Source organism: Zingiber officinale, chromosome 7A, assembly GCF_018446385.1.
Source record: "Zingiber officinale cultivar Zhangliang chromosome 7A, Zo_v1.1, whole genome shotgun sequence".
Classification (NCBI taxonomy): Eukaryota; Viridiplantae; Streptophyta; class Magnoliopsida; order Zingiberales; family Zingiberaceae; genus Zingiber; species Zingiber officinale.
Window position 1 is genome coordinate 136,758,030 of NC_055998.1, and position 24,318 is coordinate 136,782,347.

Consider the following 24,318-nt stretch of genomic DNA (forward strand, 5'->3'; position numbering starts at 1 on the left):
TTTTCCTTGCTAATTTAACAAGCATGAGCAGCCATGTATTTTAGTGGAATGATTATATGCTCTATTAAACCTTTTTGAGGATTATGAGTAGTTATAAGTAAGAAAAGACCAAGGTCTTGATAGGATTCCTAAATTTTTAAGAATTGGGATCAGCAGCACATCAAGTGTTCAAAGAAGTGCTAAGACATTTTATTATAAGAATATTACAAGATAACAAGTATTTTATTTTAAGGAGGTTAGTACCCGACTTCCATGGTTGTCGTTAAACAAATCCAGGTGACCAATTCCAAAGTCTTGGCCCTGGTAAGACCAAAGTCTTTGCCCTCGTAGGACTGATGACTAGCTACCACAGTCCCTATTAGCGAGCGTGCATTGGTACTAAGCCTGGGCCCCAAGAAGAAAGTTTTTTTATTATTTTTAAGTATTAAAGTATAAGTTTTTAACCAAGAGAAACTTTATTATTGTTTTGAAGTAATAAAGAATAAGTTTTGGAATAAATGAAACAAGTTTCACTTATGATTAGAGTCAGCAAGTTTAGCTTCTTTTAATTCGAAGCATGCAGTATTAGTTTTATTTGTTTCCTGATTAGTTTATTGAACATGATTAGCTTTACCTTTCAGCATGCAGCTTTATTCTTGTGTATCATGTGTATGCAGATTATTTTCAGAGTTTTGCTATTAGTTGAGCATGAGTAGCTTTTCTCTTTAGCATTTCAGTTTTAGCATTCTTCATATTATATGCTCTTTCGAGTTTTGTGAGTTAGATAGCGCTTACTAAGCATTGGCTTATAGTTTGCATTCCTCCTGCTGCAGATAAAGGAAAAGCTAAAGTATAAGGAAGAAGGCGACAAGATGGTGGGGATGGTGTGTGATGTTGAACTATGGAAGCCTCGAGACTTGGCTAAGAAGTTGTTTAGAGTCCTTCTTTAATGTTATTAGAGAAGTTGAGATTGTTAAAGAGTTGTTTCCTTTTTCTTATGTTGCTAATTGAGTCTATTCTACATTGTTAGTTTGGTTGTTTCCCACTGTTGGAGATTTATTCATTTGCTATTGCTAGAATAATTTTTTTTTAAGTTGTTGTGTCTTATTACTGCGTGGTTGTGAAGTATATATACCAGCCGCATGTGGTTGATGGTTTATTTTGCATGTATTGATGATTATTGTCACCAGTATAGGGGAGATTTTGCCGAAATTTTTCGGTAGAGACTCCTCGTGGTTTCGATCATACCGGTTAAGTAGAGTTAGTAGTTAAGTAACGGTCACCCTTAGAGAGTAGTAGTAGTAAAAAGGGTGGTCGTTACATTCAAAATCTTTAATTACTTCTACTCCAAGGTTCACATTCGTTAAGTGTTTCGTTGGGAAATCTATTATCAAATTGAAGATTACAATAATATATGAAATTGAAAGTACAATTTAAAAATATTTATACCAATAACTTTGTGTTGAACCTGGGTGTAGTCGTCAGAGTAACGTTTCGACATTGTAGAGCAGTTTTTGGAGTGACACGCGAGTATGAAAGTTGTAGTGAATGATCATTTGAAGCTGTTAGTCGGAGCTTTTTTATAGACCTTTCCAGGCGCTTGGAACACCTCGGACACCTCCATTGAAGCCTATCTGATCCAGCTTCATCATTGAGTTTATTCATCTCCTAGCGCTCGGACAGCTGATGTAGCTGCATCTCGACAAAACCTTATATGAGTCACCTTTATCACTTCCAGGGTGCTTGGACCACCCTCGGGTGCCTGAAATCTGTTGTAGGCCCGCCAACCAATAGTGTCTTCCAACTCATCTGCTTGTGGAACTGGACTTGGGCCATTCTGAGTACTTGAATCCTATCTAGTCGCCCAGACATCCGAGCGCTTGGATCCCTTCCAGGCGCCTAGAATGCCCTAACTCTAACTTTGATTTCCTGCATCACAAAGTTAGTAAAACATACATAATATGTAATATAAGTATTAAAATATTTAGACAATTTTGGGACTATCTGGTTCTGACTTGGATTTCACTAAAATCTAACGCATCCTCACTGAATCTCTCTCCTCTAATGCTTACCTCACTTATTATTTGCAAACTTACTTGACTCTGATCTCATTGATCCATCAGGTCTTTCTGTCAGATGCTCCATCTAGACTTTAGCCAGTTGTCAGGTTCCACAGATCCAATTAGACTGCTAGATATCAACCTATCTGGGTTTCCTACTAGTTATCAAGTCCTCCAGACCTAACTAGACTTCAGCCTGGTATCATGTCCCATCAAGTCTTTCAGTCATGCAACTTGGTAAATATGTTAGAACACACAACATCTAACTTTAATCTTTTCTCATATGTTAAAACCTGAATTTGATTATTAGTGCTAACTGCACCAATAGTTCACAGTCTCTTGGGGGATCGATCTTGCCTTTTCCTTTTCAATCTTTATTCTCATCTATCTATTCATGAAATTGGGAGGAGCCTCACGATCGGTATTATATCATGATCAGAACAACGATGACACTTGTAAGGCTCAAGGGATCTTCTTTTGGTAGGCTAACTATGATTGATCTTCTGCTCATCAGCTGCTCGTCTCAATTCCCTTGTATATTGTTGCCAATCTCGAGTGCAATAGGTGTCTGATTGATAGTAGACACAATATTGAATTAACTCGGGAGACTCTTGACTAGATTTCATAGTAGGAGTTGAGGCCACTTCCATTGCTTGCACCACCTTTTCCCCCCTTCGATTTGTGAACTCTCGATTTCACAAGGGAGGAGGAGGGGTCTACGATCCAACTGAGTAGAGGTGTGAGTAGAAGTTAATACTTCCTTTCTTTTTGTAGACTAGGCTTCCGAGACTTGAACATATTTAAGCACCCGGGCTTGCAAGCCATCCAAATTGGCTAAGGGTTTCTTCACCAGAGATCTGAAGAAGTCTCCATTGATCAGGCATTATGAGAAAGCATTGACCTGCACCTCGGGGTGACCAAGGGAACATTCATAGTGACCCGATTAAATCATTGTAGATACTCATTCAAAGTTTCCTTGGATTTTGCTTGAGGGCAAATATATTATGTAGAGTTTTTTTTGTCACCTTTGACTAGGGAAGTGATGCATAAATATGGCGTTGAATTCCTCGAAAGTCTGAATGGAGGAGTGAAAGAGGTTGAACCACCATTGTACCAAAACTAAGAGCGTAGTCAGAAAAACTCGACATTTTACATCATTCATATACTAATGTAACAGGGATACATTTTTAAATTTACATATATGATCTTCAAGATTGGTAGTACCGGTATATTCCCTAATCTGTAGCACCCGAAAGTGTTTTGGTAATTCGTCCGACAGGATGCTTCTTGAGAACGGAGGGCCTCGAGAGGCCTTCATCTCACTAGATATGGGATCCTTTCTCGTTAGAGGATCTCAATGGGAGGTTTCTTCTGAAGATTCCATGAAAGATTCTTTAGCAACCAATGCACCGACCTGCATGGGGAATGCAACTGACGACATTTATATGGACCAAGGCATCTTTTGATGAAGCCTTGACGTTACTTCAATCAACCGAGGTAATGGCTCGGTTGAAGGATTGATCCCTGATGAGAGGGGTTGTTGGGACTACCCCTGCAATGTTGCTTGCATTATTGCAGCTACCAACCTATCGAAATCCTTCGTTGCCTTAGCGATGACGTGAGATTTTCCAGTGTCATCTATCCTAACGTCTCAGTTTATGTCTTAACTTAGTGTTTCCACATACGACGCTAATTTAATCGTGCTTGAGAGCACTACCGAACGAACCACCGGTGAGTTGGCAGGGATGCTAACTTGGTGGTCAATCGCCAAGCGACAATGAGGATTAGCGAAAAGATTTGTTGGAGTCTGGACAAAAGAAGATGAAAGAAAGAGGGTTAGAATGATGGGCGAGAAAGTTCTCTGGAACAACCACTCCGACATTCAAGTAAGTTTTCGATGGAGGAGTTGAGCAAGAAGCAAAACAAAGAGGTGTTTAGGGTTTCAAATGCGTGTATGCTTGTATTTGAGCCCATAAGAGTGGGTTACCTTATATAGAGTAATGACTGATTCCTACATTCTCCGCGTGCCCCAAAATCTGCATGATTTGTTATTTATTTTTTAAAATAATATGAAATCCTGAGATTCATGTGATGATTATCTTCTTTTTGAAATAGTCTAAAATTCTGAGATCCACATGATCATTATCTTTTCCTTGAAGTAGTTTGAAATCCTAAGATCCATGCGATCGCTATCTTCTTCTTGAAATAAATAGCAACAATCTTCGACAGCGTCATGGAGTCGGGAGGCGTCGTCGAGTCAAGAGGCGGCTTGGAGACACTCAACTTGGGATTAGGAACGTCATGAGGTCGAGATGCCACAGAGTCGAGGGTGCCTCAGGGACGAATAACCCGATGTTGAGAGCACCATGGAGTCGGTGGCTAATGGTATTTGAGGTTGTATGAACTCGGGAAATGACTCAGCTTTTCCTCTACTCTGCGCACCATCTCAGTAGAAATGTTTACCTTCTTATCTATATAATACCTTCTCATTACCTTACGGATTTGAATATTGTAAACTCCATTTGTATGAATCTATTTAAAGAATGCAAGCTCATGTTAATTGGTTAGTTTTGCGGGCAAGGATCCTCTGGTCCAAGATCCCTGGACTAATCCTGGACCCCTACCCATTCATTGGTGGGGTGGATTGTACCCCACCTGTTAAACAAGTGGGGTTCAGCTCACCCCACCAATGAGCTTGTAGGACCTCCCTTGGTCCAGAAGATCCTTAACCAGAGAATATGACCTCTAGTTTTACATAGCAACAAATGTGGATATAGAGATGTGTTGCAATATGTACTTCACAGGGGAGTTATGTAGCCACAATAGAATATCTAGCTTTTAGCCTCATATCTCTCTTTACAAAAGAAAGGGTCGATGAATCTTCTTTTACAAAGGCGACTCCTCCTATAGAGATTTCATTTGGGTACGAGAAACATTCCAACGGAAATAAGTCCTCATCATTAACCATCTCTAAAATTAAATATATATATTTTTATAATCTAGTATTTGATGAACTGATTAATTCTGAAAGTGATCGATCTGATTTCATAAAAATTATTTATCGATCACTAGAATAAATTAGTAAGTATTCATGTAAGTCCATCTAAGTAGTCTCTGTTCTTAAATTTACCATTCTACTATAGAAAAATCCCTAACCTAGGTTGTAGTTGGTTTCAAGCACGTCTAATTAACAATATTAAAGGCTTGTTTAGTCAATAGAGTAACAGAGTTGGAGAGCTGATTTTGATACCATTATTAACTTAGAATTATCATCTTAACAATTTAACTATTTATGAAAATAAATTTAGTGTGTGATAAATTTATGCCAATAGTTTAACGGTGGATGATGAATTGAAATTTAGTGAATGACAAATTTAATACTGACATTTAAAATAAATACTAGATTTGTTTAAAATTTTTATGATAATTTTAAAATTGACATAAAATACATGCAAACTTATTTAAAATTTTAAAGTCAAATATAAAATATAAAAATATAACTAAAATAATTTTGATTGTCAGAGTGAAATTTCCCTTAAGAAGTTACAAATACTGCAACTACAAAAATAAAACTAACTAAATATTTTAGTTGTGATTGTTTTTTCTATTTTTATCTGTTAAGAGCTAAAATCACTCATAGGTAACGGTGTGTGTGTTTTTTTTTTAAATATTTGTTTTTCAAAAATAGATTTTACAAAGTTAAATAAGATAAATATTTAGAATTCACTAGAAATGAATATTATAATATATTTTACATATTAAAATTATAAAAAATTGAAAATAAAAATTTGAGAAACTTCTTCATTAATTGGCAAATATTGAAATTAAAATAAATAAATAAAAAATGTTGAAGTACTAACCAACCACCGCTACCTATTTAAAAGTTTGTACTTGTATCGGCCGATCGACTTCCTTTTCTTCTTCTTCTTCTCCATCCCTAACAAGCTTTCTGATGAAACAGATCTGAGAATGTCGTCAGCTCTAGCAGTCCTTCAAGATCACGTCAAGCTGGCGCGCGAGTACGCGCTTGAGGGCCTCTACGACACCTCTATCATCTTCTTCGACGGCGCCATCGCCCAAATCAACAAGTAAGCGTCCTTGTCTTTCGCCCTTCCGAGCCCTGCTGCACGATATGATAACAATATTCTCTCTCTAATTAATTTTGACGATATTGAGGATCTTCCGTTCGCCTAATCCTGGCGTGACCTTGTAAGTTGTCACCTCTTTTATTTTCCCAGTTGCATGGTTCTTGGCACATTAGGTTAGAACAGAAAGATGAATCCGTGATTAGATAGATTGTTCGCCACACTTGTAAATGATTTTAGTTTTTCTTACTAGACTAGATACCAGACAGTAGTTACAAAGTAATTAGTGCAGTGAGATTCACTTTAGAAAGATTGGCTTAGCAGTGATCACGACACTTTTGTTTGAATTCTTATTCGTTATCATATTATGTGTCATAGGGTTTCCTACCCAAGCTCTCTTCTTTGTGAAAAATAACAAAACAGAACACAGAACCGTGAACCATGAGAAAACAGAAAAGTGAATATGCGGCATTTATCTTTAATTTGAGTTTCTATGGGGCTATGGGGCTACAATTCAGCTTTTCTTTGTTTCTTTTTAGTAATCTGTTCAGTTTTTGTTACTTCCTCTTGTTGTTTCAATGTGCCTTTCGGAGTATGAAAAATCATGTCTTAATTCTGTGAGATTGTCTTTTTTCCCAATCATGATCAACTAAGTTGCTCTTATATAACAATGCATACAGCATTTTTAAATATTTAGATATTTGGAGAGTGCATTTTCTGTTCTCATTTTGAATTTTGAGTCCTGGAATAGTAGTAAGTTTTCTGAATGTTCTCTTACAGGTATCTGAATACTTTAGATGATACTGAAATTCGTGCAAAATGGATGAACTGTAAGAAAGCTATTTTTGAGGAAGTGGAAGTCGTCAAACAACTGGATGTGGAATTAAGAACTTTCAAGGAAATGCCAGGGACAAGAAGGTCCTCTTCACCCCCAATATCCACTAGATCCTCCTTTGTTTTCCAACCATTGGATGAGTACCCCACATCTTCTGGTGCCTTAGATGATCCTGATGTTTGGAGACCACCAAGCCGAGACTCTCATAGTAGAAAACCAACAAGAAGTGCTACTCCTAACATGAGAAAACCCAACCAAGATTCTAAATGGGCGCATGGTTCAACTAAGTCGGGAATGGTTGGACGTGTTGCTAATTCTAACATAAGCAAAATTAATTCAAATGCAAGATCATCAACTCTTGTTGGGAAGAAAGGAAAATCAAACTCTATCAAGGCTGATTCTCAGGTACTTTATATTTGAACAATAGATGAAGTGGCTGCAAGATAAACAATCGCACTAGATAAATAATCTATTGCATATAGAATTAAAACTCACATATATAGATTTATTGTTAAACTGAAATTCATTTTTGTGGGGGTTTGTGGGCCTTTTATAGAACACTTATTCTTTTAAGAACATGATTTGAATTTTTTTTCCATTTTGTAAAGACTGGTAGGAGCAAAATAATGTCTTTTTACACAATATTTTCTTTTCTTAAATGATATGAAATATAATATTCCCAATTTCAAAATTTCAAGTTATATTTTCTAATTTTAAACCACATTATTCTCCTTTATCAAGTAGGATTCTAGTCTAAGTGAGTTGTGAGCATTTTTAAATCTGGACATACTTTTCATTGTGTGAGGTAATAGGATTATTATGAGTTAAAACCAAGGATTTAAATCTCGTGTCATGCTGGTCGACACGAGTGGTTATTGCTCCACCCACTGATTGACACAATACCAACACTGTGACCACAAGGCCGTTGCAACCCTCATAATGGCTTCCGCCAAGGCACGAAGGGTGCCGCAACCCCCTGCGACAGCCTTCGCAGGGGCGTGGAGGGTGGTGCAACCCTCCACGTCGCAACACTCACAGTGGGTGATTTTTTTTTATGTTTTATTTTTAACTTTAGAGGTTGATTTTATTTTTATTTTTATTTTTAAACAACTATTTATTTTTCCCTATTAAAATTTTCCTTCTTAATATTTTTCTCTTTTCTCCATTAATTTTTTTCTTCATTATTAACTTTTTTACTCTTCCATTCATTATTTTTTTCATCAAAATAAACAAAGAGAAAAAACTACCTCTTATGGTAAATAGAGGAAAAACAAAACCTCTTAACTTTTGTAAAAAATGATTATCTTTTTCCCTTCTTAGATAAACAAATTTAAATTAATATAATTTCTAACTTTATAAAATGTATTACTATTAATAAACTGAATTGTTTTATATATAAATTGGATTTAATTTTAAACTTATTAAAATATATCTAAATTAAATATAACTTAAACCTTCTTAATGGACTTTAGTTAACCTAAGTCTACTTTTACTCAATACAATCAAACATTTCATCAAATAATATCAAAACTTAAATTAGCATTCAACATCTCAAATATAATTTAATAATAAGCATTTATAATGATCAAATATTAATAAAAATAATTTAATTAATATATAGAGCCCAATAAATGAAGGTGGATGTGCAGACATACAAGGATAGATAGATATGAAATGAAAATATTAAAGAGAAAGTCAGAGTTGTATCTAATGAGGAAAAACTCCTAGAGACACTTTTAAGATAGTACAAACATGTACATAGATGACCAATAAATACTCCAGTTTGGCGAATTAAAACTATGACAAATGTGCATATCAATGAGGGAGAGGAATGAGGGATAGAACATCAAATGAGGGAGAGGAAGATAAAAAAGACTTGATTAATAATAATAAAACAAGATAAAATTTATTTAAATATAAATGATATAGTACGAGATAGAGTCCAATGACGTAGAATGATTCATATAGTCGATCCCACCTAGTGGGATAAGGCTTAGTTGTTGTTGTATATTTTAAAAAGTATCGAAATTGTATTGATATGATACGATATCAAAATCGTATAATTTCGGCCATATATCGAAACTTCGACATGTTTCGAAATTTTAAAACTTATCATAACCTTAAAGGAACATAGTATGTTCATTATCTTCTTTTTTACACGTCCCTTCCAATTAGTGAGGAATAGACATCTTATTTTTTATGATCTTCGATGAACTTTTTTTATTCTATCGGCCACCCTTTCTAATGAATAAGAAAATGAGATGATTAATCATGGGGTGAGAAAGGTGTTTGCATAACAATGATGGGTAGACAAATGATAATGTTGATGTTGATGATCCGACCATTAGTACCAATCTAAAGAAGCATGTGGCCTATGGCAAATACAATATAAGTAGTGTGGCGCGAATATCTCTTTAAAGTAATATATTCTCTGATAAAAAATTGAACTAATGCTGAATAAGTTGGCAACTAGAATCAATTTTCCTTGAATGTTTAAACAAATTGGATAGTAACTTTTCTACAATAGCTTTCATGAGACAATTCAAGTTTATGAATGTATAACACAATTTACTACATAAGAATTACTTTATAATAATCCTACTACTCAATATAATCTCTTTCCTAGTGTCTACATGCTCACTTGTTTTTCTCAATGAAATCTCAATATAGGTCAAAAGTATGCTAGAAGCTAACTCCCCTAAGATAACGATCTCTAGAGCCATGACAAAAAGGACACATTATTATAATTGATTAGTCAATTTCAAAAGGGCATCTAGCATTTTTATGCGGGTTTCTTAATTCTAGGAAGCAAGTCGGATTATGGAATTGATTCTTCTTCCTCATCTTTACAACATTCCATTTTTTATGCACATCACTTTTGGGGTAGGGGTAAAAAGACCTAAAAGAAAATAGATTTAATTATTTATAAAATGTGTTTATTGTGAATTAAATTTATGCTGAGAAAGTGGATCTTGGGAGCATAAATTTTATCCCATGCCCATCCTATCTCATTTATGTATTTTTTTTCTCTATCCTTGTCCCAAGAGAAATTATCGGGAGCACAAACAAGATTTACATATGATATTCATTGACTTAGAAAAAGCTTATGATAAAGTCCCAAGAGAAATTATATAGAGAATTCTAGAAAGGAAAGGTGTTAGCGTAACATATTGTTGGGGTTGCAAGGTTGCAAACATAGTCCCACATTGAAAACACATGGGAAAGATCATGAGTTTATAAAAGAAAGATATCTCCATTTGAAATGAGACCTTTTGGGGAGAGCCCAAGAGCAAAACCATGAGAGCTTAGACCCAAAGTGGACAATATCAGGCAATTGTGGAGATATCTAAATTCTTTTCGATCCTACAATTGGTATCAGAGCCCGGACTGCCAGAAGGTTTAACAGCCGACTGTGCACAAGAACTATGATCTGATTGAGCCATGTGTTACCTCGAACAAAGAAAGTGGGGGTTCCTATGTTCGGATCAAGAGGACCAGACACCAGGCAGGAAGTCCTAGTTGCGGCTAGGCAAGGAAGTCCTAGTAGGTCGGGTGGACTGAGGGGCAGGAAGACCTGGTGGGTCGAGGATCGGACATGGGAAGCATGTGGTCCTTTGTTTGATGGGGGATTGTTGGGGTTGCAAGGTTGCAAACATAGTCCCACATTGAAAACATATGGGAAAGATCATGAGTTTATAAGAAAAAGATATCTCCATTTGGAATGAGGCCTTTTGGGGAGAGCCCAAGAGCAAAACTATGAGGGCTTAGGCCCAAAGTGGACAATATCATGCAATTGTGGAGATATCTAAATTTTTTTCGATCCTACATATATCGAATTAATTAAGGATATGTACGAGGATTTAACGACCAGAGTAAAGACTTCAAGCAGAGTAACTGAAGCATTTCCAATAAAGATAGAGTTACATCAAGGATCAACTCTAAGTCTCTATCTTTTTATACTAATTATGGACGAACTCATTGCACACATTCAAAACACAGTACTGTGGTGCATGTTGTTTGCAGATGATATTGTTTTAGTAGATGAAACATGTGAATGAGTAAATGCTAAACTAGAATCTTGGCGGCAAACACTAGAGGAGAAAGATTTTAGGCTTAGTAAAATAAAAATAGAATATATGGAATTTAAGTTTAGCGATATTAGACGTAAAGAGACAATTGTTAAGATAGGAGATGACGAGTTGATCGGAATCGAGAGCTTTAAATATTTAGGATCATTTTTGCAAAACGATGGAGGGATTAACAGAGATGTCTTACATAGAATACAAGCAGGATGGTTGAATGGAGAAGAGCGTTGGGTGTTTATGTGATCGTAAAATACCTCTATAACTTAAAAGAAAGTTCTACAAAACCGTAGTTACACTTACTATGTTGTATAGAGCTGAATGTTGGGCTATGACTCAAGCACATGAGCAGAAGATGCGAGTTGTAGAGATGAGAATGTTAAGGTGGGTGTGTGGACGAGGATGGACAGAATAAGAAATGAGAGCATTAGAAAGAAAGTCGGAGTTGCATCTATTGACGGAAAACTCTGAGAGACACGTTTAAGATGGTACAAGCATGTACTTAGATGACCAATAAATGCTCCAGTTAGACGATGTGAAACTATAATAAACACGCATATCAAACGAGGAAAAGGAAGACCATAAAAAACTTGGTTAGCAAAGCAACAATAAAATAAGATAAATTTATTTAAGTATAGATGATGATATAGTAGGAAATAGAGCTCAATGACGTAAAAATGATTTACATAGTCTACCCCACCTAGTGGGATAAGACTTGATTGTTGTTGTTACTCTATCCTTGTCCCATTTACATATGAGGTAGCTAGGTTGTGTTGAGTTGAATCTTAATCAAAGTTGGATAAATTATCATCCTTACCCCTATTGTTCATTTTTATTTATCTCTCAGGATAGAATGAAGGAGGTATTGTTTATAAGACTAGATTATGATTAATCACATGTTAAACATTTTTGAAAGTGGTCAAGCTATGAGGGGGTTCTACTAGGGTTATGTCACTAGGGATTGAATACAAGTCATTTGGAGGTTATTTTATAATCATTTTGTGGCTTAATCAAATGATCTTTATTCTTAGGAGTAATATTACATTATGGTCGGTGGGCATTTTTTAAAGGACTAAATTATCACAAAACATGCTTTTGGATATGTTAAATGAATTAGGCTAAACATCTTCTAAATTTAGTAGTTTTTTTTTATGTTATCTTTAATATATGCTCCATTTTTTTAATATTCTACGTTTATTTAAACTTGTGTTCATATATTTTTCAACTATTGTTTTATGTATAGACTAGTATTCACTCTCCACAACTCTCCATAGTATTTCTTACACAAGAGGTTATACTCATCACTTAAAATCTCGAGTCGTATCAGAGTTTTGGTTCATGACCGGAATGATACGGTTTCGGTATGTGCCTATATGATTTCGGTATTTTTTAAATATAAAATATATTAATTAAAAATAAAAAAATTTAATCTAAATATTATAAAGTTTAAAATATAAAAAATATAAAAAATATAAAAAAAATTAAAAAGGAAAAAAAAATATAGGATGCCTCTATATAGTAAATAAATAAAAAATTTATTATATATTTTTGAAATCAAAATAAGTAATATATATATGTGTAGATATTAAATTAACGGGATAGTTATATTAGTCTTTGATTAAGCCTATTTAGATTATTCCTATTATAGTAGGAGTTGATTGAAATTATAATGCTAAGTTTAATTATTAACATAATATGTTATGCATCACGCGTCTGTCGCGTGTTCGCGGTTGCCTCCGCGACCCCATGGCAGCATGTGGTGCCAAGCAGTGGGTGGAATGTTAAATTCGGCCTATTTCTCGCTCGGCACAGAATGAAATTTTAAACCATGGTTTCACTCAATCTTTAACTTTGCCCATGACAAACCAATCATAGCCGACCCTAAGCTCAGATAAAGGAGGAGGGTTGCATTAGGTTGTAAGTCAACGTTAAACTATAGCAAAGGTTCAATAAATGAATCCACTAAACTATTGTGCTAATGTTAAGTTGTTCCCCAGAAAGAACGCGTTGCAGAATCCGACTATAACGTTTCGGTAAGCACCGCTACATCTCCAAAACTCGAGTGTAATACTAAATATGCAAAAGTTCGCGTTGCAGGTCCGACTGTAACATCTCCATTAGAACTTACGTGTAGTGTTAAATAAGCAAGAATTCTCACACCATAGGTTGGATTAGAACAAATATTATAAGAAAACTAGTAGTCTAAGATTTGCAATATGAAAAATCACTGTAAATGAATGGAGGTAGTGGATGCGATGATTAAGAGAAAAATTAGTGTTTTGTATATACAAGAGATAAAATGGATATGCGAGAAGGCAAAGACGATAGAGAACTCCAGTTTTAAATTATGCTACACAAGAAAATGTAAAACAAGAAATAAAGTGGGTATTGCTGTAGATAGTTCGTTAAAAGATGAAGTTGTAGGAGTAGTTAGAAAAGGAGACAGAATTATAGTTCTTAGGATAATAGTGACGAAAGAAACTATAAATGTAATTGGCATATATGCACCGCAAGTAGAATTAGACGATGCTATCAAATCAAGATTTTGGGACGACCTAGATGAAGTATTACAAAATATTCCGTCAAATAATATAATTTTAATAGGAGGTGATCTAAATGAACATGTTAGAGTGAAAAATGAGGAATATGAGAGGATATATGGGGTTATGGATTTGGAATGAGAAATGGAGAAGCAAAAATTATATTGGATTTTGCGATAACATAACACCAACCTTATATTAGCTAATACGTTTTTTAAGAAAAGATGACACTTGGTCATGTTCAAAAGTGAGAATAATAAATCGTAAATTGACTTTCTTATGGTTAAAGAGAAGGTAGAAAAACAAGCATTAGGTGAAATATATGTTGACTCTAATATGGCATGGGATAAGATGTTATCAAAGTTGAAATTAGTGGCTAAAAGTGTACTTGGTGAGTCAAAGGGATATGCACAACTAAGTAATGAATCTTGGTGGTGCAATGAGAAAGTACAAGATAAAGTAAAGGAAAAATGAACCGCTTATAAAGAATTATATATTTGTAAGAACGAGAGAAACTTAAAACAATATACAATAGCCAAAAAGAGATTAAGAAAGTAGTGAATAAAGCAAAAAATGAAACTTTTGAATGATTATATTAAAAATTGAATACTAAAAAAAGGGAAAAAAGACATTTATAGAATAGCGAAAGTGAGAGAAATGAAGACAACAGATCTTATTCAAATAAAATGTATTAAAGATGAATGCAATGGGTACTAGTAAACGATGGAGAAATAAAAGAACAGTGGAAAAAATATTTTTATCAACCTTTTAACTAAGCTTTAGGTGACCAACTTAACTTAGGTAATTTAAGTAGGTCAAATGAGTATAGAAATTTAAATTTTTATCGTAGAATTCAAACTTCAGAATTTAAATTTCTTTCACTTTAAATTCTGCAACCTCACTTAGTGGAACGAAGGATTTGTTGTTGAGGTGGTGGTAATTAATTTCTACAATAATATATATATATATATATATATATATAATTCTCTTAGCATCAAAAGATGGGGAAAGAAGTTGGCAACTGTGATTGTAGATCAAGAAGGATCAACTGTAGGTCTGCATTAGACTTGAGCAGTTGGGTCTAGTGCTAGTTAAGTTGAGGCACTAGTCAGAGCAGAGTAGTTCTAAGTGGAGTTTCGTGTGGCCTTGGGATGAATTTTGCAAGGGATCTGTTGAGGAGGTGCGCTGCATGCTCTCTTCTCTGGATTGGAAGTGGACGAACGAGGGTAGATTAGCATTTGATGAGGGTTGCAGTTGTGGATAAGGTTTGACTGTGAAGAAGTTGAGGAACAAGTGGAGATGGGCTACTCATGCAGATAGAAAGGGGCCAGTTTTAGATGAGGCACTTGGTGAGATGGATGCGAGTGGAAGCAACAGGAATAACTGGTTACAGTTCCTTGGCAGGGAAATCAGTGGGCACAGTGGGATACTATCAAGTAACCAGTATTGAACTGAGTTTTCAGATCTTGATCAATGAGGGTTGTAGAAGGTCTTCTTGTCTTGTAGGGGTGACATAGATTGAATTAGGGAGGGATCTTCTTCTCCTTGGCATAGAAGTGCAGTGGGATGCAACAAGAGGCACGGGTTAGGATTAGTCCTTGCCGTGTGCTGCATGGATGTGGAGGAAAGGACAATGTTTGGTGAGGGCGTGGAATTAGAGAATGCAAGGAGAGAGATCACAAGAAGAATTATCAAAATACTGAACTAGGATTCAATTCTGATGCGACACCATGTGTAAACAATTTGACACGGCAAAATAATATATCACATAGATAATCAAAACTTACAAGGGAAGATTATTATTAAACTAAAAACTCATTTCTATGAGGTTCTGAGAGCATTTTATACAGTGATCTTTTTTGTGAAGAAAACATGTTAATCAACATTTTTTCTTTAATTCTTTTGAAATATGAAATTTCCTATTTTACAAATTTCAAATTGAAACCTTTTTTTTAAATCACATCAGTAGGCCATAGCTTTTTAATTGTCTGTGACTTTTTAATTGTCTGTGTGTTAGTTTCTTAATTGGTGGCATTAAATGATAAAATTCATGATGTTACATGCATGATAAACAAGAATCTATTGTCCCCTTCTTTCTAGCTTGCTATTGATGAAGTTGTATGATTTTCTTCAATCCCCTTTTCCAAATAAGGCAAGTATGTGGTCCATTATTCTTCCGCTTTTCCAAATAAGACAAGTATGAGGCCCATTTTTCTTCCAGCCAATTGTGGATTTGTTTATAACTATGACTTTTTAGTTCCTCCACCAAAATGATAAATGGATTTTGACTTAACTTTGGAGTGATTAATAAGACTAATCAGGATCAGGAAATCGGAAGCTTTTAGAAAATACAAATAGTAGAGAACAAATTTCTGTACAGATTATCAATCATTGCTGTTTGCATGTTACATGATTGCATCAAGAAATCTCTAATCTTGGTCAACAAGTTAGTCACAATAGTTGCTGAGGATGAAGGATGGGAGAGAATGGTGTTTTATGGTTCTTGAGGGCATGTTTTCTGGTCGAAGATGCTCAAGGAATATAGATGTGTATGAGGGTTGCTGAGGATGAGGATTGGAAGACTTCCTATATTCACCTCAATTATTGAGTATGTTCAAGAAATACAAGTGTTGACATTGACATCCTCTAGTCAATGTTTAATTGTTGAGGATGAATGCCAAGAGATATCCTTTGGTTGAAGACGCATGAGGAAGAAGTCATTGAAGCTTCGGGTGAACTCGACCTCTTGAGAGATGTCCAATGAGGGTTGAGGATGGTAAGCTGCTATTGAAGAAACATCATTTTGAGTGAAGGGTCGTAAACAACGAGCTGTTGTCAAATAAGCAACCTTTGGTGTGTAAAGGTTGAAGATGATACAATGTGGAAGGGTCAAGATGAATCATCAAATATAATAAGATATGAGATTTTTTTTTTCAATCCTAAATTTATTGTGGGAAACTATTCATTTGCTTGAGTAGACCTAATTAATGACTTAAGTTCAGAATTAGAAATCAAATGATTGATATTGAATTGGTCGAAATTGTATTAAATCAGACTGATTCTTGACACAAATGATTCACCCATACAGTTTGAACCCTGCAATTTGAATGGTGAATTATATGATTTTGATAACTCAAGAATTAAAACTGCACTATTGTAATCTTTCTATTTCTCTTTAACCATTTCCCCTTACTAGTACTTTGTGTCTTTCTACTACCTTTGTTCCTAAGCATTGTTTTTAATCATTGATTATCATGATTATTTCAGAATGGTGATGCAGAAGACGGAAGATTGAAAAGGGGACAGTATGAAGGGCCTGATGCAGACTTAGCTGCAATGCTTGAAAGGGATGTTTTAGAGACGACTCCTGGGGTGAGATGGGATGATGTTGCAGGACTAAATGAAGCCAAAAGACTCCTAGAGGAGGCTGTAGTTCTTCCTCTGTGGATGCCTGAGTATTTCCAGGTAATCCCATCTGATGTCATATTGACACCTAAAATATTCATAATATTTGTATATTATAACTAAAAGAATTGTATCCTATGTCCTAAGGAGCCAGAACCCAATTATGGTAAAACCCACAAACACATGATTTATCAACTGATCTAATTCGTGTTGTGAAACATCTATTCATGATCAAGGCTAAGCTCTTTATATATCATGCAAATGTGTACTCTCATATAACCCTCATTCATTATTGTTGTTGTTCGTTTTTTTGGATTCATTCCAATTTTATGCAAGTGGGAACTGGAACTTGCAGAGTTGAGCTTGGAGTCTCCAATTGAGAGTTTGTAGAGTGCTTGAAATATTATGGCATTTGCATTATGCAGCGTTGATCAACTATTTATCAACAAAGAAGTTCAATAGTATGCTATATGTGATTGAGTTTTACTATCAACTGATATGAGATTACCCAATTATTTTTTCCTGTCTAGGGAATTCGACGGCCATGGAAGGGAGTTCTTATGTTTGGTCCACCTGGTACCGGAAAGACTCTTTTGGCAAAGGCTGTAGCAACAGAATGTGGCACAACATTCTTCAACGTTTCCTCTGCTACACTGGCTTCAAAATGGCGTGGAGAGAGTGAAAGGATGGTGCGTTGCCTATTTGAGCTTGCGAGAGCCTATGCTCCTAGCACTATTTTTATTGATGAAATAGATTCTCTCTGCAATTCTAGAGGGTAGGTGTGCCTAGAATTTTGTTCTTGTGCTCATTTTCTCTCATTGAATTGTATTTTTTTAAAAACATATTTCTTTTATTTGATTTTTAAATGCAATAATTGTAGTTATAATAACTTCTAATCCAATATAGAAATACTTGCTTGTGCAAGTTATAAGTCAAGTACAAGTAATGGATTAGTGGGGTGATTCAACATGGTGTTTCCTGTGGCATTAGTTCATAATTATATCTAATTAACATAGTGAAAAAGTACAAATTTCTTTCACTTTTCTTTTTCATTTTTCCTTTATGTGCTAGATTTTGTAATGTTTTTTTTTGTGACATTTATGATCCTGATTAGGTTCTCTAGATGCTATTTGTTTATTTAAATTATTTTGGCACTGCACTGATGTTTTTGCTCTTTTATCTAGAGCTTCTGGTGAGCATGAATCATCTAGAAGAGTGAAGTCTGAACTTCTAGTCCAGATAGATGGTGTTAACAATAGCTCTACGGGTGAAGATGGTCAAAGGAAAATCGTGATGGTCTTAGCAGCTACCAACTTCCCTTGGGACATAGATGAGGCACTTAGGTTAGGCACAACTAGCATTCAAATTTATGCCCTGTACTTGGTACTAAATTTCTTCTTTTCATTTCTATCCATCTTAGTTTGCTAGCTGTTTGCGTATCCATAACTATAATACTTACCCTTCTAACTTTCATTGTTGCTTTGCTCATATTGATCTATTGCAGGAGACGGCTGGAAAAGAGGATATATATACCTCTTCCTAATTTTGAAAGTCGAAAGGAGCTTATAAAAATAAATCTAAGAACAGTTGAGGTATGGCTCACAATTACAAATATGTTTCTGATAATCTAGTTTCAAAAAATGCTACATACTTATTGTACGTTCTTTTGATTTGCCACAATTGTATATAGACTATTCTTCTTCTTGTCGAAATATCAAGGAACCTAGACTTTAGAATAATTTAGTCTAGTTGATTTCGTGGACTTACAATATTAGTGTCGTGGGGGTGTTGGTTCATCTAAAGGAAAAAAGACAACTATTGTAGGATCATATAACATCTTTTATTGCCACAAAACATATTTTGTTGCCACAATTAAGGTTTGAAATTCATTTCAAGTTTGAGTTTCAATGTTCAACTGGAATGAGATGTGTAAGTTGACACAGGAGCCACATGGTGTGCCAAACACTGTAAGAGGAGGAGAAGGGGGAAGTTGGGAAGGAGAGGAGGAAATAGAATACCTCTTCATTTTGTGATATCGTGGTGAAGCTGAGAGAAGTATATATTGTAGAAATCTCCTAGACAAGAAGGGGGAAGGAGTCGGACATCACCAAAATCTTATTTGCAAAGCCCTCACCACCTCAAGTAAGTTTTGGATCTTGCTTGAAGTCAACATCAATGAATGACTCATGTTGGAACATCTATTTCGTTAGAATTCTCCAAACATTAACGTTGCTTTATTAGTCAGTGTAGTTGTGTTGCAAAAATCTTTATGCAACCTTGTCATTGTAGTTGTGTCATGGTTTCGAGGATGTTCTGTGTGCTAGTCAACAAATGGAATGGTATATGGACTGACATGCAAGGAACAATTTCTTCTTGAATGTCAAAAACAATGCAAATTGGACACCTAAGACCCTCTATGGATTGTATGCAACATTCTACACTTACAATTGTCCTTGGATGCCCCATTTGGAGAGATTAGGGCCATTAAATGCTTTTGGCCAAAAGTGGTCATTAAACACCTTTGGCTAAAGGTATTTGAGGGGCAAAAACATAACAAATTGGACATCCAAGACTATTTTTGGATTGTAGGTAACATTCTAGACTCATTGGTGGTTTCAAATTTAATTTGGAGTGTTTAGGGTTGCCAAATACTTTTGTCCAAAACTACTTGATTAGTTAAAATACTACAAATTGGGCACGTGAGATCATTATTTGTCGGATCGTGATCCTATGGAAGATCGATTTGGGGTCAGAATCAGATCGATTGGGATCAGATTGTAGGATCGTATGATCCTACCAAAAACCCTTAAAATTTTATTTACTATTTTGATAGGATGATCAAATTTATAATGAAGATTAAAATAATTTGATATTTGATTAAAATTTCCTTTATAATAAATTAAATCAAATTAATATTAATGATAATAATAGGTTGATAATATATATAATAAATAAATATAATTTATTTATAATTTTTAAATTTTAAAATAAATTTATATATATTTTAATGGGATAATTGGATTAGGGTTTGCGGAATTTAAGTTAGAAGTTAATTGCATCAATTAACTAGGTTTCAATTAAAAACCAAAAGTTCACATCTCTGTCGCTGAAGCTTTCTGCCTCCTCTTCTCCTCTCCCATCACCCCTTTCTTTGTCGCGAGATGGAACCCTCAAATCTCCGACCACAACCTCTCCTATGGTCCTCCCTCTTCCTCAGATAAAAAAAAAAATACTTTTCTCGACCCCTCTTCTCTCCTCCCCAATGCATTCCTTGCGACGACCATCAGAGACAATCCCTGCCGCGAGTAACTAGCACGCCTAAGTTTCGTCAGAGATGGTCCTTGCTGTGAGAAACTAGCAACGCCCAAGTTCGTGCTTCCCCCTTCTCAAGCCACCGGCGTCGCTTGTTTGTGGTTCCGCCGACAAGGACGTTTGTGGTTCCGCTGACGAGGACATTGCCCATCAGAGTTAAATCATTTGTAATGTAAGATCATGTCGATTCCATAGATACTGTATGATTTCAACTTTCCTGTTCTGATTCCACTACAAAACTTGATCCCAATCAATTTAGTGCTTCCGAATTGTAGGATTGTACGATCCTACGATCCCGATCGCAATTTTGCAAACCATGCATGATACCATCATGCATTGTAGGCATCATTCTTGACTCACTAATGATTTTGGATGCCCAATTTGGAGTTTCTAGGGTCATCAAGCTTTTTTGCCCAAAAATGCTTGGTGGGTGAAAACAATGCAAATTGGATAGCTAAGACTATTCATGGATTATTGTCAAGATTCTAAACTCATCAGTGGCGTTGGATGTTTTAATTTGGAGAGTTTAGATCCATCAAAAACATTGCAACATGGTCATCCAATGCACGTTAGGGTTTAGACTAATTGGTGGCCTCAGACTCACCACCCATTCTTCGTGATTTGGGATCCAGAACATGTTTTAGGATTTCTACCCAAGGTTTAACACTAAAGACATTGCAAAACACTATTATAATGTACCTTGAGACATCATGGTGTTAAGAAAATCTACGCTGAAGGGAGATAAATACTAGCAGGAAAAATGCTTGTATGCTTGAGAGGATGTTGTCATTGTAGAGACATGACTAATGCTTTGTTTACCCCGAAGAGTGGATGGAGGGAAACAAATCAATAGTGTATTCTTAGTGGAATGGAAATAGACTAGCAACGGATCAGCCATATTGGGAAGGACAGTAGAAGGAAAGAAAGGGAAGGGGAGCCAAAAAAAACTCACTGGGAAAGAGATGGGAAATGACTCATGAGGCCACAACTAGGCTTGGCCACTGAGGCCATGATCATGCCGTTCCGAGCTCGAGGAGGCCTCGTGCCCATGCAGAGGCCAAGCTTGGTAGCCGGTTCAGCATCACAGAGGCTAGGCCTTCTCGGCGCAAGCTAACAGTATTGCCTGGCACTGTGGCGCACGATCGTGGATGGACAGAGAAGAGTTGGATCGTGAAAAATTCAAGTTTGAATTTGGTACATTTATAATTAATATTTACCATTTGGTATCAAGTTTAGTGAAAACATTTGGTATCATCATTCCAACTTGAACTTTTCATCTTCTGAAATACTTGGTATAAATCAAAATTTTATTTTGAATTTGGCTTATGTTTTTATTATTTGGTATCACAAGTAGTGACTTTCATTGACATTAAGTACTTAGATTTGGTAAATGTAGGCAGGACATTCCTGTTACGCTAAATGATTTTAAAAAAGGAGAGTTGGAAATGACCCAAAAGGACAAAAAGGAAAAATAGATTTTTCCATGACCTACAAAGGGAGAAGCAAATTCAATGTTGAATTTTTTCTATGTTTTAATATTTAGTATCAAGGAAATTTTAGATTGAATTTTGGTATCTATTTGTAGGTTATGCTTTTGATTTAATTGTCTTTATAAGTGATTATACAATTGGTATCATAAATATGTTTACAAGTGATACCCTACTTTGTTCAACTACATTTGGTATCAAGAAATTTTCAAGTTTTGAATTTTGATCTCTATATGGTTTTAGAAGTGTTTCTTCTTGGTTTTATAAGAAATTTTCTAAGTGGTATCTTGTTTTTTGATGCATGCAAAAGGACGAAAAAAATGAGGTGTGTAAGTTAGAGACTTTTATTTGACCCAAATTGATTTAGAAAATGGAATTAAATTATCTAAACTTAAATGTGTTGCCAAATATAAAAAAGGGAGAGATTGTTCATGTAATTGTGCTCCTAGTGGCCAAGTTTGACCAATTGATTGATAATTGAGGAGATTAAGATATTAGGAAGACTATTGATGTAATGATACCGATTCGGTTGAGGTTGATTAAATATTTTTAATGTTTGATCAAAGGTTCAAGTTAGGTTAATATGACTTGTCAAGTAGGGTCTCTTAGAAAAGGAAGATCTGGAGGCAAGGCATCTTGGTAAACCAAGAAGCCCCATAGGTAAGGTCTCTTGGCAAGTAAGTGAGTTAAGAGTTTGCAAGTGACCTCACATTTGAGGTTTCGATAGATTTTGACTTTAAGTGATGAATTGATGTAAACTGGTTGAAACCAATGCTTCAGTCAATTGAAGATTAAATTCAATCAATTGGTATGTGAGTCAACTATGGAGTCAACTTAGAATGATTTGCTTGCGAATATAATCTCTCTCGAGATTGAGTCAACTGTTCAATCTGTTGGGGTGAGATTAGTTGACTAGGTAGTCGATTGAAGTTCCGATAGAAAGTCAGAAGAAGATTTGACAATGGAAGGCAGATGCCATTAGATGGCTTACGTGATCAAGCAGTTATGTCAATTGACTTAACAAGAGTAGTTAGTCAGCTGAGGTATTTGTTGAGACAGAACGATTAACTCTAACCGAATGGAGATGACTGATTGATCCATTGCTAGGCAGAAGTTTATGAATAAAAGAGCAATTGACTAGGCTGAAGTAGAACAATTGATTGCTAGCTGAACATGGTATAAATAAAGGAGCAAATGGACCTTGTTTACCAGTGAAGGCTAATGAACAAGGACCAAAAGGATTAAGAGAAGGTCAAGAGCTCCATATTTGTATTGTTTCATTATTGAATTGTTACTCCTTGCTTACATGTGTTAGTCTTGTTCTTATTGTAAGCAAAGCATTGTAAGAGGTTTCTTCTACTCCGGAAAGGAACTGAGACGGAGAAATAATAGTGGGAATTGAAGAGTGACTCACTAGACAAATTATAGCTGGAGATTAGAAGTCAGAGTTTTCGAACCATGTAAACTGAAGTGTTACCCCTGTCTATTTTATATTTCTTGTTTATGTATCCACTGCACAACTAACAACTAACCAAGTGATAACTTGAGTTGAGAGATTGCAATTTCAGGTCACGACCATTCTTCTCGCCCTTGGAACTCTAGAAGTAATATGCCTTTTGGTAATGGGGGATTTCAAATCACATACAAATAGAAGTGTTAGCTATGAATGTTACATTTTTATTTATGTATCTGTTGTGTAATTAACAATGCGAGGACTTGAGTTGGCTATTCCCTCTATGGCGTGCCTTTTTGTGACAAAATGCTGAAAGTTCTTTATTTATGATATTAATTGAAAACACCTCTCCAGTTACCAATGGACCTTTGGCCAAACCCATGAGATCTATGGGTTTTTGGTTCGGAAGAAATATCTAGGCATCACTCATCAGTTCTTTGTGGCCTAGAGTTATATCCGTAGGGCCGGTACTAGGAACCATTAAGGTAGTGGATCTACCTTTTTGATAGCCTAGAGTTATGACTACAACATCCTGGATTGTACTGATTTTGTTATTTTTTGGTTATTGTTAACAAATTATTATGCTTTTTTTTTACATCATTTTTCTTTCTGACTACTAAAATAGGTAGCTACAGACTTAGACATAGATCAGGTAGCCCATCAAACAGAAGGTTACAGCGGAGATGATCTCACTAATGTGTGCCGTGATGCATCTTTGAATGGCATGAGGCGGAAAATTGCTGGAAAAACAAGAGATGTGATCAAGAATATGGCGAAAGAGGAGATCTCAAAGGACCCTGTGGCTATGTGCGACTTTGAAGAAGCACTGACCAAGTCCAGAGGAGTGTATCTAGTGCTGATATAGAACGCCATGAGAAATGGTTTTCAGAGTTCGGGTCAGCGTAGAAGATTAGAAATGGAGTTGATTTGTATCCTATGGGCTGTTTTTCAGAGTTCGGGTCAGCAAAGAAATGAAGTGATAGAAATGGAGTTAGTTGGGATGTAAACTAGGGCATAGAAGATCATTGGTTGTGAACTGTGATGTACCTTCTTTTTGTTGAAAAATTGAAGATGATGTTG

At 35.5% G+C, this 24,318-nt stretch overlaps 1 pseudogene; it reads left to right on the forward strand.

The window, feature by feature from the left end:
- Positions 1-5,938: 5,938 nt before the first annotated feature.
- On the forward strand, positions 5,939-24,318 carry LOC122002748 (annotated as a pseudogene).